Genomic DNA, 11,915 nt, shown 5'->3' on the forward strand with positions numbered 1-11,915 from the left:
TCCAGGCAGTAGGTCTTCGGGGACCCTTTTCCTGCATCCACCTTGGGCCAGGACATTGGGAATGCCTTTCCCTTAGAACAAAAGAAAAACAAAGGACATTAAGTGTAATAACAACTTGTCTTCTCCATCGAATCTTTAGCTTATTCACGGGTAATATATACATACCGTAAAACCTGCCTATATTTGGGACAGGCGTCTATATGAGACAGGCCTTTAATTCCTTTTCACACAAAACTCTTTGTGTGAAACAAAACACTGAAAATGCTCAGCAAAGATATGAAATACTATCAAATTGATTATCATTGATTAGTAATATTCATATATTCCCAGCAAACAAAACAACGTTCGGGAAACGTTGATTGGGACTCTTCTTTTAATTGAAGTTTTACAGTAGGTTGGTGCCATGTATATTTCTGGGTTAATTATCACCATTGTGTTTGCAATGGATTTGATCAGTTTAAATCACAATTACAAACTTGTTTATAACACTTTATATTCAATTTCCATATGTGGACATAGTCTATTCCAACATAATTTTGGACCTTTTAAGGTATAAATATTAGTTTGGTTGCTTCAACGCTTAACTCCATTTTCTTGCGTTCCTCATAATTGGTCCATCCCCTGTAGATTGAGACAGTAACTATTTCAAAGACAACTATGACAACAATTCTTTTGCTAGTTAGTTAGTCGATGTACAAGATAATGTCATGTTTTATGGTTTCGCAGACCGGGCACAGCAGAGGCGCAGCGCACCTGCGCTTCGCCAACTGGGTGTGGCCAGGCGGATTTTGTAAGTTTGGCACACCGTGCGCCCTGGCGCAGCTACTCCTCTTTCCCACCTCCGTCCCTCCATCCAGCGCAAGTCGGAAAGAGGGAGGAGAGAGGGCGTGGAGTGGGTTTAACACACATCACACCAATCAAATGAGCCCCTCTCCTCGCCCTTAAATGCGCCGTGCGCGACGGCGTAATGAGAGTTTACTCAATTTGCCATGGCGGAAGAGAGCAGCAGCATCAGACAGCCAAACTTCTCCAAGGAGGAAACTGATGTTTTGGTCCGGGAGGTCCAAGCTCGCAGTGTTCGATTATACGGAACTGCGAGCAGACCTCCACAGGCTGATGATGCAAAGGTAGGCTGGGAGGAGGTCACCACAATTGTAAATCAATGTTGCGTTTCTCTCATGCTCGTGCTCTCTCTTTCTCTCTCGCAGTCTCACTCTGTTTCTTTTCTTCTGACTTTTCTAAGATGGCAGATGCTGAATATATACTCCCTATCTGATGCTGTGGCTGTTTGGGGTTGGCTGAGAGGGATGTGAACTCATTATTTTGCAGCTGTTCAAGTTGGGTTTCCATTACGCGTGCCAAACGGTGCCAATCCCCTTTGATCTGACATCAGATGTGACGGGACAGTCGATATAAAGATACGTTTATGTGCTAATTGCAGATAGTTGCATTGAATAGTGGTGTTTGTGGGTATTTATTGCATCGTTAATGTGCCTGACATTCTGCAAACCTGCCTGTGAGGTTTTGGTGACGTGTGCGTCAGCCAAACTTCGGCGTACACCGGCTGCACTCCACCTGCGCTGACAGTAGACATGGTTTCAGTTGTCGAGCTTTTAGCGCACCTTCGGCGAAGTCTTTTGGCACGAAACTGTCACTGCGCCAAGCTGGATCTGTCGACACCTCCCCCTGCTGCGCCGCCACACCCATCTCAGTGCACCTCAGTCTGCCAAACTACCAAACTGAGCGCGCCTCGGGTTGCGCTGCTCGAAACTTGCGCTACCACCTGCGCTGCGCCAGGAAACTAGAGCCCATAACGTGTGCAGGGTCCACTTTGGGGCCCAGTATGGGTTTGCATGTGAATCCAGAGGTAGATGAGGACACCAGTGTTTAACATTTTACACACCTGAAATACGATGGGCATTCCATGCCTGCACTGTTCTCTGCATTCCAACGCTGCTGACCTGACAGCTTAGATTGGATGTGCAGTACTTGATTAGCTGATCATCCAGGTCCAGTGATCCCTGGTCGATCATTTGAACCAGAGCCATTTTGATGGGATAATTCACCCTTTGGTTTATTTCGGGCCAGATCCTCTCTACGGTGTGGTTCTGTTGAAGGAAATGATCCATGTGTAAAAGTATTACAGAACAAGTCCAGGATGTAAAGTGTCCTTGACACAGTCAGCATAACATACAACATAGACAAATATCTAACATGTCCCATACAACATAGCCTAATATTATATATAACATTGATTATGTCCAAGTGCAGTGATGTTGGTTGAAGCAGTGGTTCTCAACTGGTCTACCCTCAAGACCCACATTTTTCCTTAATCATCAAGTCGCAACCCAAATTTTTGAAAATTTTAAATCATTCACAAAAAATAGCGCAGCAATATGGAGTCATCTTTGAAGGTACTCATCAGGTTTGTCCTTATAAATCGCTAAAAAAGAAACCCCGGTTTTATAGCCAGAAAAATGCCTACAAATATTTGATTTTGGATACCAGAAAATTGCCTAAAAATACCTGGTTTTGTTGCCCAAAAAACAATTTTTTCCCCTCAGCCCAGCAACCCACTTTTGAGTCATGACCCACCAGTTGAGAACCGCTAAACCACTGAGTTAAAGGATTTGACTGTACTTGATGTAAAACACTAATCACCAATCCTCTTGCCAATGAGATTTTTTTTCAACACTCTGGAACCTTTTTAAAGCTGTGTAGTCTGGAGTGGCCTAAAATGTAAAATTCATGAATGGTATCTCACTTTTGTTGATGTTGTCTGGCGATAGGGCTGTCTCTCCTGGTTGTGCCTGTGCTCGGCCAACAATTCCTGGATGAACAGGGTGAGGTAGAACTCTGTTCCATGGTCCACTCTGACCTGGTCCCACAACCCATTTGTAAGGACTGCATGTCTGAAAAACAACAATATGAACTTAATAAAATGTGTCTGTTATAATTAAAGGTCAGTTATCCAATGACCCTGCCATACCTTACATAAATCAGAAAATGAATACATTAAAGAGTAACTAAACCTCAAAACCACTTTTTTCTGCTGAAAACTAATGTATTTGGGTATAAAATAATGTTGTTGATTGATCCTGATCTAAATATTGTCATTATAGTCACAGTATTTTAATCTCATGTACTTAGTTGTAAAAATGCATAACATCTGCCCTCCATGGGTTGAAACCCAGCTATTGCAATCAAATATTGTTATTGGCTGAGATGGAGGCCTATGATGTTTTGGAGGCAGCTTTCGTCACCAGCTGTCCCCGTTCGCCCCACCCTTGCTATAAAAGCAGCATCTGTTTCTCTGTAACCCATAGCCAGTAGGTTGGATTAAACAAACTGCATGAATATCGAGTGAGTGTAAAGTTGGAGTGTTAGGGTTGATTGTTTTGTGGAAATCATAGTTAGTAGTAGTGAGTGATTTTTATATAAAGGGTAGAATAATAACACCCACCTCCCCCCTGGCCGTGCTCATTTTCAAATATTCTGATCAAGAGACACATCATTCACACACAGCTGAGAGGAAGACACACAGCACAACAACATCCTGTTCCTCCTCCTGCAGCTCTGTAACTCTCTCTGTCTGTTCCTGCAGTTATCAGCTGCTACAACCTTGATTTAAAAAAGTTAAATCGTGGTGTATCCCGGAGTTCTGCCGACACTGTTACTGAACCTGTCTGCAGCAACAGACCGGAGCTGGGGGTGGACTCAGCGCGGAGCTTCAGAGATCTAGCCGGTGTTGTGTCGATTTCCCCTACCCCTTTCCCCCCGCTGATTTTCCAAGTTTCGTATATCAAATAATTGCATATACTGTGTCGTATTATCGGTAAGCACTTGACTTGCACGTGTTAAGTCCATTGTTGAGCCTTTGGCAACATGTCCACATTATCATAAACAGTCTCAGTATCCCTTTTCTTTGCGCTTTTAGCCTATTTAAGAAGTCAAGTTAGCTTGCAGGGTGCACACTGGCTTTGCTCTTGAATATAAATATCAGATAATTGCATCTATTGTGTCGTATTATCAGTAAGCACTCATGCTAAGTCAATTTTCAGGCCTTCGGCAACATGTCCACGCTAGGCGCTTGACCTGCATGTGTACAGACCTATTGGTTTATACAGCAGTAGCAATTTTTGACAAAGCAGCAGAAATCGTCAAAACACCAGCAGCAGACCGGGGCTCAGCGCTGAGTCTGTTTTCAACGGCTGGCTGGGTCTGCAGCTGCAGGCGGCTGCTGCGGACGGATTCAGTGCGGCACTCCGGAGCTCCAGCCGGCGGCTTCACGCTGAGTCTGTTACCGAGGCTAGCCTGCATGCTAGTTAGCACTGTGTGTGTACTACATTTATGTGTGTGATAGAGGTACGGCTCAAGACCACCATGGTCCTCCACCACACAAATGCCAACTTCAGGGGTTTCCTCATCCACCTGAAAAGAGCCTTCTGTGGCAGAGGTGCCTTGTGATTGTGTGTGGCTCTCTATTTTCTGTGTCACTGAGTAAACAAACAGGAAGAAAACCATGAATGAAGACAAAATTAACATCTCCTGCCCTATCCTCTGACGTCCACGCCCCCTCACCCACTACTAAATTGTATTAAGGATAATACTAACAGAGAGCTCTAATCTACTGAGATTATGTAAGTAATGGATTCATTGATAGCTTAATTAGCCTAATGATAATGTAACCTGCATTGTGTCTCACACCAAATTCAGTCACACTGGAACTGGAACCAGCAATCACCGGATTGAGAGACGGACGCTCTGACAAGGAGGCTAAAACCCATGGGCCCTAGCATCAGTCGCCTGAGCATCTACTAAGGTGTTGGGAGGGAGGTTAATTCACCCACTGGCTACTGTTACAATAGCAATGTGGTATACAGTATTAAAAGATGGAAATAATTGTTTGACTTACTGGTACACCTCCTCATAAATTGTTAGATTATTTTTGACGGGCATGGTAGAATGTCCAACAATTTTTTTGCTGAATCCATCCATTGCAATGACATGGGTAACACCATACATGGCCAGTTTCTCATTTTGGTCCATGTGTAGTTTGTGACCCATGTATTCCGCTTGATATGGCTGAGGGTTCAGGTTTCTTGCACCCTAAAAAGGAACAAATGATAATATTAATGATCACATTTACATTTCTATGGCTACACATACTACCTGCAGTGACAAACTTAAGCCCTGCCCTACTTTAACTACTGTAGATTACATCCTCAAATAACCAACCACAAGGTCAAAAACTTAACCTGGTTAAAACCACCATGATCATGTCTGGCGTTCTCTCCGTTAAACGATTTCAGTGCGCAGGAGTATTTTCCTTGACAGAAAAGCTCCTTCAGCCAATCAGCACTCAGCTCAAATAGATAAAAAAAAATCCAAATCCAGTTGGAAGAATGGCAAAAATGTCTTTACTCCCTTAGTGCATATTGTTGTTCTTGTTTAATCGTTATTTAGTCTATTTCTGCAATTACAGCAATTACGGCTGCGTTTACTCTACTGGCAATGTTAGCGCTCGTTGCTTCAGGAGCTGCCATTATTGTTTTTCAAGCAATGGACTGTATTTTACATTTTACTTGTATATAAATTATCCATTAAATGTGTTGCCTTTATTTAACATGTGCAATAATGACCTAGGAGCAGACAAAGCTCCATAAAACAGAGAGAAGGCCAGAATGATAAGTAGAGCAAACAGAAATGTTGAGCTCACATGATCAGGATGGTTTTAACCAGGCTATCAAAATCATCCACACTTTATGTGGATATAAGCTTGGTAGGCCTTTTTCATGGCAGTCATTAATAATTAATTAAGGTTCTGTTCCATTCAGATATTTGGACTGGCTTCCTGTCTGTCAAAGACTTGATTTTAAAATACTGTTGTTGGTTTATAAAGCAATGAACAGCTTAGGGCCAAAATATATTTCTGATCTGCTGGTATGTTACACTGAACAAAAATATAAACGCAACACTTTTGTTTTTGCTCCCATTTTTCATGAGCTGATCTAAAACATTTTCTATACACACAAAAGATCTATTTCTCTCAAATATTGTTCACAAATCTGTCTAAATCTGTGTTAGTGAGCACTTCTCCTTTGCCGAGATAATCCATCCCACTTCACAGGTGTGCCATATCAAGATGCTGATTAGACAGCATGAATATTGCACAGGTGTGCCTTAGGCAGGCCACAATAAAAGGCCAGTCTGAAATGTGCAGTTTTATCACACAGCACAATGCCACAGATGTCGCAAGTTTTGAGGGAGCGTGCAATTGGCATGCTGACTGCAGGAATGTCCACCAGAGCTGTTGCCCGTGAACTGAATGTTCATTTCTCTACCATAAGCCGTCTCCAAAGGTGTTTCAGAGAATTTGGCAGTACATCCAACCGGCCTCGCAACCGCAGACCAGCTGTAACCACACCAGCCCAGGACCTCCACATCCAGCATGTTCACCTCCAAGGTCGTCTGAGACCAGCCACCCGGACAGCTGCTGCAACAATCGGTTTGCATAACCAAAGTTCTGCACAAACTGTCAGAAACCGTCTCAGGGAAGCTCATCTGCATGCTCGTCGTCCTCATTGGGGTGGAAATTAAATAGTTTGACACAAATTAAAACCTAAACAGAAGACAGATGAAACAGAATAAAAGTTCATGCGATTTATGTCTTTTTATGTTGCCTATTGCTTTTACTTGTTGTATGTTTTATGTAAAGCACTTTGAATTGCCTTGTTGTTGAAATATGCTATACAAATAAACTTGCTTTGCCTTACCTAGTGTAGCAGAGCCTTTCCAGAGAGCCAACATTCACAACAGCAGAACCCTGACTCTGTTTAATCTGAATGGAACAGGTCCTTAATTAGTGTCCTTGGTAACAACTGTGTTTACCTGATATTTCATGTCTATGTGGCTGCTGTGAAAAAAGTCTATTGGTGAATAAGTCAATTCCTCCTAGATTTGTTTTAGTATTTCCAGTGCAGCCTGCAAAAAATCCTAATAAACATGAACATGTGATGCATTTACCACCTTTAGCTATGATTGATGACAAGACCCTTTGAAACTCAAGCCTACCTGCCGTCGCTCCTGGTGATAGGGCTCATGCATCTGTGCCAGCATCCTCCCTACTCGACGCTCCGATGCACGGACACCCTGAGCTGCTAAATACCCGGTCATCATTTTTCGCCCATAGCTTGGTCCAGTCTGTTATTTAAAGAGTGTAACATACAGTGGTTTTAAGTAAAGGTGATACCTATACAGTCTATGGGTGATACTGACAATGTCATTTCAATTACATTTATTATCTAGAATGTAACATTTATGAATAAACGTTGGTGTGCTTACGCACAATAATAATAATCTACTGATAGTCGAATTTAGTGTTTTTATTTTTATTTTGTTACATGTCTTATATTGTCATGATTCATATATCAAAGTGAGGGACACACCTGGTCTATGGCCTCTGCAATGGCCGTCTCCAGTTGTTGATCGGAGATGTACTCTCTGACTAGTCCCCTGTTGATCCGGAACTCCCTCACGCTTCTTTCTGAAGCTCCCCTCCGCACCCCCATATCCGTTATTAAGTAGTTGGAAATTTGCTGGTCCAAAAAGCCATTTCCATACATTTGGCGTATGGTCTCTCCATAGTCACATCCAGGTCTGTACTGAGCTGGTTTAAATCTTATTTATCTGATCGTTTTCAGTTTGTTCACGCTCATAATGAATCGTCCTTACGTACCAAAGTTTGTTTTGGAGTTCCGCAAGGTTCTGTGCTCGGACCAATCCTATTTACTCTATATATGCTTCCTTTAGGTAACATCATTAGAAATCACTCTATAAATTTCCATTGTTATGCGGATGATACTCAGTTGTATTTATCGATGAAGCCAGAAGAAACTAATCAATTAACTAAACTCCATAACTGCCTTAAAGACATAAAAACTTGGATGAGCACCAATTTCCTGATGTTAAATTCAGACAAAACTCAAGTTATTGTTCTTGGCCCCAAACAACTCAGAGACTCTTTATCTGATGACATAGTTTCTCTAGATGGCATTGCTCTGGCCTCTAGCACTGCCGTAAGAAACCTCGGAGTAATATTTGATCAAGATTTGTCTTTTAATTCTCATTTAAAACAAACCTCACGGACTGCATTTTTTCATCTGCGTAATATTGCGAAAATTAGGCCTATCCTGACCCGAAAAGATGCAGAAAAATTGGTCCACGCTTTTGTTACCTCAAGGCTGGATTATTGTAACTCTCTATTATCAGGTAGCTCTAGTAAGTCCTTAAAAACTCTCCAGCTAATTCAGAATGCAGCAGCACGTGTACTAACAGGAACTAAGAAACGAGATCATATTTCTCCTGTTTTAGCTTCTCTGCACTGGCTCCCTGTAAAATCCAGAACTGAATTTAAAATCCTACTGTTAACTTATAAAGCTCTAAATGGTCAAGCTCCGTCATATCTTAGAGAGCTCATAGTGCCATATTATCCCACCAGAACACTGCGCTCTGAGAACGCAGGGTTACTCGTGGTCCCTAAAGTCTCCAAAAGTAGATCAGGAGCCAGAGCCTTCAGCTATCAGGCTCCTCTCCTGTGGAATCATCTTCCTGTTATGGTCCGGGAGGCAGACACCGTCTTCACATTTAAGACTAGACTTAAGACTTTCCTCTTTGATAAAGCTTATAGTTAGGGCTGGCTCAGGCTTGCCCTGTACCAGCCCCTAGTTAGGCTGACTTAGGCCTAGTCTGCCGGAGGACCCCTTATAATACACCGGGCACCTTCTCTCCTTCTCTCTCTCTCTCTCTCCTTCTCTCTCTCTCTCTCTCCGTCTCTCTCTCTCTCTCTCGTGTCCTATTACTGCATCTTGCTAACTCGGCCATTCTGGATGTCACTAACTCGGCTTCTTCTCCGGAGCCTTTGTGCTCCACTGTCTCTCAGATTAACTCATATGGCAGCGGTGCCTGGACAGCGTGATGTGTGTGGTTGTGCTGCTGCCGTGGTCCTGCCAGATGCCTCCTGCTGCTGCTGCCATCATTAGTCATTAGTCATACTTCTACTGTTATTATACACATATGACTATTGTCACACTATTGTCTCACAATTTGTTATGCTGATCTGTTCTGTACGACATCTATTGCATGTCTGACCGTCCTGGAAGAGGGATCCCTCCTCAGTTGCTCTTCCTGAGGTTTCTACCATTTTTTTTCCCCGTTAAAGTGGTTTTTTTGGGGAGTTTTTCCTTATCCGCTGCGAGGGTCATAAGGACAGAGGGATGTCGTATGCTGTAAAGCCCTGTGAGGCAAATTGTGATTTGTGATATTGGGCTTTATAAATAAAATTGATTGATTTAATTGATTGATTGATGTTTACTTTCCAGATTATTTGTGATGTCAAGAATATCAGCAGTTATTATTAATTTATTAATTAGTTTGGAGAAACAGAATATTTCACAACTGTCACTGAATGTATTGACTAGAGTTAGAATAACTTACATGTGTTTACATTAATAGTGGTGAATTGTAACTTAGTACATTTACTCAAAAACAGTAGGCCCACTCAAGTTCAGATTTGATTTCCTTTTACTCAAGTATTGCCATTTAATGCTAGGTTAAACTAATGCTGCTGTAAAGGCAAATATCATACTTTATACTGCACTACATTTATTTTTCTGCTTTAGTTACTTGATATTTTCAGATTATTAATCCAAAATATACAAAACTAATATATGATTATATATATTATAGATTAAACCACCCAGCAATATTATTAAGTCATTAAATGAGATCCACCTTTACCAGCTGCAACATTAAAGTGATCTACACTTGAATGCATCAATAAATATAATACAATTATACTAAACACTGTCTTCTATTCTGCAATGGGCCATTCTACAAAATGACAACTTTAACAATTGGTACTTTTAGTAGCCAATATTTTGATCTTAGTACTCTTGTACTTTTACTCAAATTATGTTTTGAATGCAAGAATTTTACTTGTAATAGTGTTTCTGCTGTCTACTTTTACTTTGGTAAACAATCTGCGTTCCTGCATCCACTGTATGTTAACAGTAATTTATTGGAATACTTAATAGATTTTCTTACATGCACATATCACCTGAGAGAGAGTAGCCCTGAGTTTTGTGAGTTGATGGGTTCGAAAGTTTTTTTATAAACTTCGTGAAACACTGTCTACAAAAAAACATCTTCATTATTTGTTCTCTCTCTTGTTCTCTCTCTCTCTCTCTTGTCAAGTCAAATGTAATATGCACCTTGTATCAAACGGCATAAAAGTACTCATAAGTACTACCGAGTTTGAGATTCCAACTACAAGCTGAGCACACAAATGCAGCTAATTGGGCTGATGTCAGCTGGCAACTGCATCACCAAAGCCAGTGAAGCACTACTTAGGAGTGTGGGAATCGCCTGAGACCTGTGGACAAAACTAAATTGCAGAAGTTAACTACAGTGCTGCTAAATGGATGGCAACTAACTGCAGATCAGTCAACATCCTGAAAGACTCGGGTGTATGGGACAATCTCAGGTTAGCATGTTGTTACGGTTTCAGACCACTCTGTTGTAGCAGAGCAACACTGATTTTAAAGAAAGAAATCTAAAGGCCAAGATCATTTCTTTGCTTTCATTTGAATCCCAATCAAGCCAGTAAAAACTGTTTTATCTTTTTGATATGGGCTTCAAAACTGTTTTGAAATACAAAATAATGGAATTTTAAACATGCAATTAAACTTCAATTCAATCGATCAATCAATTTTATTTATAAAGCCCAATATCCCAAATCACAATTTGCCTCACAGGGCTTTACAGCATACGACATCCCTCTGTCCTTAAGACCCTCACAGCGGATAAGGAAAAACTCCCCAAAAAAACCCCTTTAACGGGGGAAACTTGCAATAAATAACGATTAGGGCTGGGCAATATGGCCTAAAAAAAAAAATCTGAGATTTTTTTCACAACAAATCATGATTTAAATCGATTGTTTCCCCTCCTACTTACAAAAAAATAGTTGTGGCCTGGTAGCACATACCTGGGGTCCAAAACTTTCAGCATGTGAATAAACCCCGGCTTTTCCACGGTAGCCTATGGGCACCATATCTCTTGCAATATACATTGCGACTGCATCTGTGATTGCTTTCCACCGGACCCCTTTCTTATCATACGGCAGTGTTTCCCCTACCATTATATTGGATCACAACAGAAGTCATTTAAGGTTATCTTTCCTACAGAACGGGTCTTGTCCTTTTATTAAACAAACTGAACAGCCTTATGTTACAGGCTGAGCCTGAGTGTGTGTGTGTGTGGGTCTCTGTGTGTGTGTAGTTGATGTAGGAGTTATGAGACGTTAGTGTGCTGGGTGTGGTGTGTGACGTCAGACGGCGGTCAACACTTATTTATCTTAATTACACAACGGTATGTCATTTCTGTCCCTAAAATCCTCCTCTGTATGGAAGCGAATTGTGACTAATATTTAAATTAAAATGTATTTGCAGAAATGCTTTTTCATTTTAAGATTGTGGCTGCATTATTTGACTCATAAATAAAATTAATCATCAGTCATCCTATTTGCATTTTAATTTTCTTCTTCAAGACTGCTCATTCTTTTACTTAATTAAAATGAAAAAGAAAAAGTCATTTGAGATTTAATTTTCAAAATATGCCCCAGCAAATAGATACCAAAATTCAATTTTAAATGTAAAATTTGAAAATTAAAATGCATTTACAGAAATGCTTTTTCATTTTAAGAATGTGGCTGCATTATTTCACTCATAAATAAAATTAATAATCAATCATCCTATTGCATTTGCATTTTCTTCATCAAGACTGCACATTTTATGCCATAATCAAAAAGAAAACAAAGAAGACATTGCTATTTCATTTTCGTGGTCTGCCCTGCAAAA

The sequence above is a fragment of the Epinephelus fuscoguttatus genome, linkage group LG11 (genome assembly GCF_011397635.1).
Source record: "Epinephelus fuscoguttatus linkage group LG11, E.fuscoguttatus.final_Chr_v1".
Classification (NCBI taxonomy): domain Eukaryota; kingdom Metazoa; phylum Chordata; class Actinopteri; order Perciformes; family Serranidae; genus Epinephelus; species Epinephelus fuscoguttatus.